The following is a 7,159-nucleotide window of genomic DNA, read 5'->3' as shown; positions in this document are numbered from 1 at the left end:
CTGGGTATAGATGCATATGCGCCACTTTAAACTCAGATATCTAGTGGATAGAAGTCATAACTCGAGCGCTGGTAGTATTACCTTTTATCTACTCCCTCTATTCTATTTATTTTGAAAAGATCGACATCCTTTTACACTTGAATATCATAGTTCTTCGATATTTAAAGTTTGAAATTCTTGTTTGGTGGTGGAAAGTAGAAGATTAATGATCTATTATTGTAAAAATCATTTGTATGTTGATAACTTATGCTTAAAGTTTTAGTTCAAATATCAATTTAGTAATTTATTGTAAAAAGCTCAAAACTCTATTGTTGGACCTTAGAAAGTGTTGAAGAAGACAAAGTAGGTATTTTTTGATTTGGTATTATTTGACTTAATTGGTGATTGAGGATTGTTTGTGTTATTATTTGGAAGCTTTGTTTCAAATTTGAGATCATCAGATTTGGGGTGGTTTGATCGAAATTGAAGTTGCAACTTAGAAGAACACTTTGTTAAAATAATACAATTTTTTTTCTTGCCAATTAGGTAGACTTTGATGAACAACTTAGCAGATCGATAAAATAAGTATAGCTTAAACTCTACCAATCTGGTAGAGAATCCTTGAAGAGCAAATTCATGCCAACCGGGTAGACTTTGATGAACAACTTAACAGATAGGTAGAATAAATCTAGCATAAACTCTACCGATCCAATAGAAAAACGCTAAGGAGCAATAACTGTATGCAAGGCCAGTTTTTTTTAAATACTGCTAAATTTAGAGACATTCGGCTAAGACCAGCCTATTATGGGGCCATTTTAATCAATCATTTGTCATAAACAATCTTCCTTCACTGACGGCAATTCCCAAACATTGAAATGAAATTGATCTGAATTGCAATACTGATTTATGAATTCGAGTGCTCCGAACCTTAAACCCTGTAATAGAATATCCATATAATCTCAATCTATCTCAAAATTCATCCGTTTCAGAGATACTTCAGCCCATGCAATGGAGGTCTGCGATATACTATCTCTAAAGGAATATTATAGGTGATGTGAGTTGTACCTGACATACTCGAGCAACAAGATTCAGAAGCCCAAAAGCCAGTTACACATTCACTTTGGATGAGAGAAGAGATATTTTTCATTAGGTTAAGAATTTGACTATGCCGGATGGATATGCGTCAAAATTATATAGGTGTGTTGACATGAAATGGAAGATGATGTCTATGAAAAGCCATGATTGTCACAATTTCATGGAATCTTTGATGCTTATTGCGTTCAGTGCCTTGCCTGATAGAATATGCAAACCCATTACTGAGATACGCTTATTTTTCGAGTTGTGTTCTAGTATATTAAGGGTGGATAACCTAACTTACATGATGAGTAACGTTTTCTTAACTTTAAACAAGTTAGCAAAGATTTTCCCTCCTAGTTTGTTTTGATGCAATAGAACATCTTCCAATTCACCTAGCGTAAAAGGCACGACTTGTAGGGCCAGTTCAATGTAGATAGATATATCCCTTTTAGAGTTAATTAATTTTAATCATTTGACCTTTATATGTTTTAATTAAATATTATTTCATCTAAAAGTTATACTATGCAAGACTATTGGCAAATATAAGAAGACCTTGAAAAATAGATTGTGAATTGAGGGATCCACATGTGAGGTATATCTAGCTAAAAGAACTTATTTCTATTCATATTAATTTCAACATGATATGTCATGTTTGAGAAATAGACCCAATCGGCATGACGATAAAGGAGTACCAATCCTTTGACACCAATCTTTTTCCATATTCAATCAACTAGGTAAAGCAGGTTCAAAACATAGTCCAAAGATAATTTTAACTGAGATGGGGCTAAAGTCATCTACAACATATGTAATATTAAGTTTCCCCGAGGTCCTACCTTATTATAGGTAAGTACATACTTATATTATCGGGTTCCATACAAGATCTTCCATTGATTTAACTAATGAAACTTGCTATTTTATCAAACAGTTACTTTGTGGGTACATATGGCCACGATATTGTTTATCCTAGGCTTTTAGAGTGGTTTAGAGAATTTGTAAGTGTTACTTAATATTTAACATGATTTTTATTATTTAAAAATCAATTACATATATTTTTAAAATTCTAAATTTTCTCTAATTCTATACAAGTTCATAATCCAGTTAATGGCGTAATTGACATGTTTTTGCATGATAAAACTCCGGGACTTGATCCTGGAGTTAGAAAGATGTCTAAGTATTATGTCAATGGGTACAAGTTTCATATAAAAGAATGGTATAAAGGCAGAAAAACCAATAATAATGGGTTGTGGGTGGAAGGTAAGGGCGATGTTGATGATTATTATGTTGTGCTCAAGAGATTTTAGAATTCGAGTACAATGTTATTGACCAAAGAAAAAGTTGGTAATCTTTCGGTGAAAGTGGTATGATCTAACACTTAATAGAAATACGAAGGTACACCCGCAGTACAAAATAGTTAAAATTAAGTAGACAAGAGAGTATCCACTCTATGATCCATTTATCATTACACAAAATGTGAAACAAGTGTATTGCGCTCCTTATCCGTTGTGCAAGAATAAGTCCACATGACTGTAGTTATAAAAATAAAGCATGTGAGTAGACTAGAAGTCGAGGAATCATTGGATGTAACGATCAGAAAGATATTAGTAGGTGAATTGCTGTATAACGAAGACATCTATGAAGAATTTTCTTTTTCTGTCCTTAGATCACTATAAGAAATCAGACCTTTTCTGGCGACTATTGTCGCTACAAGAGCACAAAATGTCGCCGCTAGATATTTTTAGTAGCGATCTTAAGGCTGCCGCAAGTAACTGCGTTACTGAATGTTTATTGTGACGACCCCTCCGGGTCGCCACTAATAAAACACATTTGTGGCGACTATACTCGTCGCAAAAAACATACATGTTACGTTGCAAAAGGGTTCCTTACATCTTCAGTGGCAACTCTTATCGCCACAATATCCTAAGGTTTAGTGGCAACCCTGGTCGCCACAATAACTAATAGTTATTTATGACAGTTTTGTCGCCACTAAAACCCATTTTTTCAATAATTATATTTTCCAAAATCCTATCATTTTCTGTGGCGGCCTAATTTACAAAATTAATATATAGGTATGTTTCTACCATTGTACAATCAATATTAAAAGCATCCAATAGTATTCGACAAATACCAAAAGTATTTCTCAAACTGAATATTATATATACTTCCATTACCAAAATATCAATTAATTTGTATTACACAATACTTCATCGTTCATTGTCATTGTATTCAGATACATATGATAAGAAAAATAATAACTATGATTTAGGGCCTTCAAACTCCTCCATGGTCGACAACAATTGTGATTGATTAAGAGCCTCACCCCTGTTATTAAGAAAAACAAACAAGAGATCACTTTGACAATTCTCAATGTTAATAGTAAAAAAGGATGGCCAATACATTGGAGTAAAAGATTGCAAAACGCATTTAAAAAAGCAAAGGAAAAGTTTGACCAAGGAAAGTTGTACAAAATAGTTTTGCCAAGCGAACTAAGCTCAGAAATTTGAAACTATCAAACTGCCCAAGTGGGTCAAAGTGGAGCAGCTAGAAAACCAAACTCAAATACCACAAGCATGAGAATTTAAAGAAAACTCAATATAGTTTCCTAGGTTGAAGCTTCAAGTGTCAATAAACTTATTTAATTATGCATAAAGTTTATAAATTACTAAATATGATCATAAAAAAAAAAGTGCAAAACAGAATCGACAATACAAATAGACATAATGAAAATTATAACTGGTTCGAAACAGAGCCAAGAGTTTCCATCAAAATGGGGGAAATGAAAGAGCATTAAACAAATAACTGATGGGGACTCCTATTATCTGGAGATTGATTTTAGATTGAACAATAAACTTTATTCTGGAAAATTCTTAGCTCAATTCAGCAAAACTCCAAATAATCTATTAAAGGCCACACACAAATGAATCAACTGGTACTACAATTATCAGTTGGCGTAACATTCACCTCTTTTTAGCTTTTTGTCAAAGTAAATAAACACAGCCGATCCCAACTCTATTAAGATCAATAAGCTAATCAACAAAAAATTACTGTGATGATTAAGGTACCAAAAAGTTGCTAAAAAAATGAGAACTTGAAGACCGAGAAAGAGATAGATGAGAGACTACCCCGATTTAATTAGGAATATAGCATAAAATCTAAAGACCAAGAAAGAGATAGCAGAGAAGGGAAATGGAAAAAAAGTTGAGCCTCTTATCGATACTTTTGTTCAAAAAGAGAATGTATGAGATTAGTAATAACAGTAAGAATGAAAATAAAAAAGAAAACACATAAATGGTAATGCTAGTAATACTAACATAATCAGGATGAGGGACGAACACCTCCAAGAGCACTATAATAATTCCCTGAAACTACATTGGAACTTTCGGTCAAGTATGTTATCAACATGGTACCGTGTACAAGTAAAGTAAGAGATAGTCAGTATTGTCTCTCTAATTAGTTCCATCCAATTGTTCAAATAACACACTATTAGAAAACAAATCTAATAGCTAGTAGAATTTAAAAGATTTACCTGACAACCAAGATTACCACGTCGTAATATTCGCTCTCCATCAGTAACAATAATGACTTGGATAAAAAGTTCCAGCACATGGAATAATCGATAAGAAACTTGTAAGATAACTTTTTATTTCTTTCCCGAGCATTGGAATAATACGTTATCAGCAGAATTTTAGCAGCATAGACATAAAATCACCCATTGGTCTGGTGACAAAGTAGACTCATCATGAAATAACATAGAATAGTCAAGTAATATTTTAATGGAATTGTATTCCCTTAGACTTACTGTAAAAGGATTTTAAATGTACAATTGACAAAAATGGGAGCTTAAATCATTTGTTCTAGAGGGCACAAAAAGGAAAAAACATGATAAAATAAAAAGGAGAACGAGAAAATTAAACATATATGACCATATAGCCATGCTACAAGGTAATTCCATTAACGTGATGGACAATATAACCATGCTATCTCTAACCTCATACCAACTCCATTTAAGTTCATATAATGAACATGATGTGAAATTTTCACTGCTATAGTGAGAGGTAAGACTACCTGAAGAACCACATAGCCATGTATCCTTACGAGGAAACTTAATATTGAAAGAAATTGTGCATTAATTTCTTCTCCTGATATTTGACAGAAAATATTACCAGTCTTATTATGAGTGGAAATGGAAGAACGAACTCAAGGTTATAAGTCAAGAATTATGAAATGACCTGAAGTTCTTGGCTTGAAACAGAGAAGGCAAGTTCTTGACCTGAAGAATTATGAGGTAGAAGGTCGCGTGATAGCATCTCTCTCCACCACAGGGAAGGCAAGTCCTTTGTTGTAGTGTGAATCCCATAAAAAGTTATATCAACACAACTCTATAAAGATGACTGTCAAGAAGGACTAATAGTTGACAACTTCACATAAACTAAATCAATTATTTTCATAACCAAACACCCATTAATTAATAAATCCAGCTGCATAAATCAATGATAACTAAATGGTTCTCCTGGAGCAGGAAACTAACTGAATAGAACTTAATCTAAAGAAAAAAGAGGATAATAACACTATTTTCAACTACACATTACATCCCACTATTTTAGTTTATAGATAACTAAATATTGCACAATTAAATATGAAGCACTATCATATTCTTTTGGGGTATAGCAGGAAAAGTTAACACAGTCCATAGCAACGTTAAGCAAAAGCTAGACAATCAAAGAATTAGTCAACAAATAGTTTGGATTACCTGGCAACAGAAAAGGTTCATGGGGTGATAGGCTAATCTTCAGTAGCTCTATCTTCTAAAAACATAACCTCAATACCTCCAACACCACATTTATTCTTCATGTCAAGAACAAAATTACCATTTGATATTTCCTTCAATGTTCTCTCAATCACTACCTGAACTTTTATTCCTCCTCTTTCCGCCAATACAAATACTCTTAGTTCCTTTCTCTACTAACAGAACAAACTGAAACAACAATAACCCTAAAAAAAAAAAAAAAAAAAAAAACCCAAAAACTACGAATGTTCGTGCTTCTGCTAGCAAGAAAAGAACAACCCAACTTTTATGATTAATACAGAATTACTACTCGATTTTGCTAGAGAAAGAGATAGGGAGAGATTGGAGAGTGTTATCAAGACAGCGGATCAAAAAATAGTTTACTAATTTTTTTCGGAGGCCGAGAAAAGTTGAGCATCAGACTGAAAACCCAAAATCCCCGCTGACTCCTCACCATGGATTGTTATTGTATGAATTTCTTTTCGTTCCTATAGTTTTTCAACTGGGTCAGAGAAATTATAGGTGAAGTCTGTGAAAATCCTATGTGAAATCGTTGAAATTATCATTCTCGCTAACTGTATATACCACCGAAAAGGAATTTGAGTTTAAGATTAGAGCACATACCTGATGGAGTCACATTTTTTGATTAGGGCTTTTGCTTTGCTATCAGATGGGTCACAATTTGTGATTTGAGCAGTTAGATTCGAGAGATTTGATAAGAGAGGAAATTGAGTGGGAAAAGTTTTAGAGAGCAACGAGCAAGGAGAAGAAGACCTACACCAATCTGTGATTTTTTTTCATTTAATAATAGGAGTGGATTTTTTTATATACTTTTAATTAGTGTTAGCGGCCACTGATTCGCCACATAAAAACCTTCAGAGGCAACCGTATAAAAGTCGCTACAAAACTTTGAAGCCAGAATTTTGGTCTTAGCGGGAATAAGAAATTTAGTATTTAGCTGAACGTATTAGAAGCGACCTAAGAAAACTCGCCACTAAATGTTTACCTTCTGTAGCGACCATTATAGTCGCCACAATAAGTCTAGCTTTTGTTGCAACAAATCAAGTCGCCACTAAATATTGGCGCAATTAAGTCTGGTTTCTTTTAGTGGATCAAAGGGATAGTATATATGTTTCCCCTTCAACTTGTGTCATCTTCTCAACTACATACTTTAACATTACAAAGGTCTATTTACCCCCTAAACTAATTCAAAGTAGTATTAGTATCACCCTAAAAGACTAATACTAGATCTAACGTCGGGTTGTGCATCTCACACACAATACTTATTTTTCCACGTCATTTTTCTTTCTATTTTTATAG

At 33.4% G+C, this 7,159-nt stretch overlaps 1 long non-coding RNA gene across 5 annotated transcripts; it reads right to left on the bottom strand.

Moving 5' to 3' along the window:
- Window positions 1–3,189: 3,189 nt before the first annotated feature.
- Window positions 3,190–6,899, bottom strand: LOC104109338 (uncharacterized). Of its 5 annotated transcripts, none has more exons than XR_689211.4 (3): window positions 5,119–6,739; window positions 4,365–4,770; window positions 3,190–3,375 (listed from the first exon to the last, which is right to left on the bottom strand). It is a non-coding gene; the product is annotated as an uncharacterized lncRNA (long non-coding RNA). The 5 variants fall into 5 exon arrangements; XR_689210.4 differs by having other exon boundaries at window positions 4,365–4,418; window positions 4,580–6,737; XR_689209.4 differs by having other exon boundaries at window positions 4,365–5,192; window positions 5,283–6,737.
- Between the last annotated feature and the right edge of the window lie 260 nt (window positions 6,900–7,159).

The sequence above is a fragment of the Nicotiana tomentosiformis genome, chromosome 11 (genome assembly GCF_000390325.3).
Source record: "Nicotiana tomentosiformis chromosome 11, ASM39032v3, whole genome shotgun sequence".
Lineage (NCBI taxonomy): Eukaryota > Viridiplantae > Streptophyta > Magnoliopsida > Solanales > Solanaceae > Nicotiana > Nicotiana tomentosiformis.
This window is presented reverse-complemented; position numbering and strand designations above follow the sequence as displayed.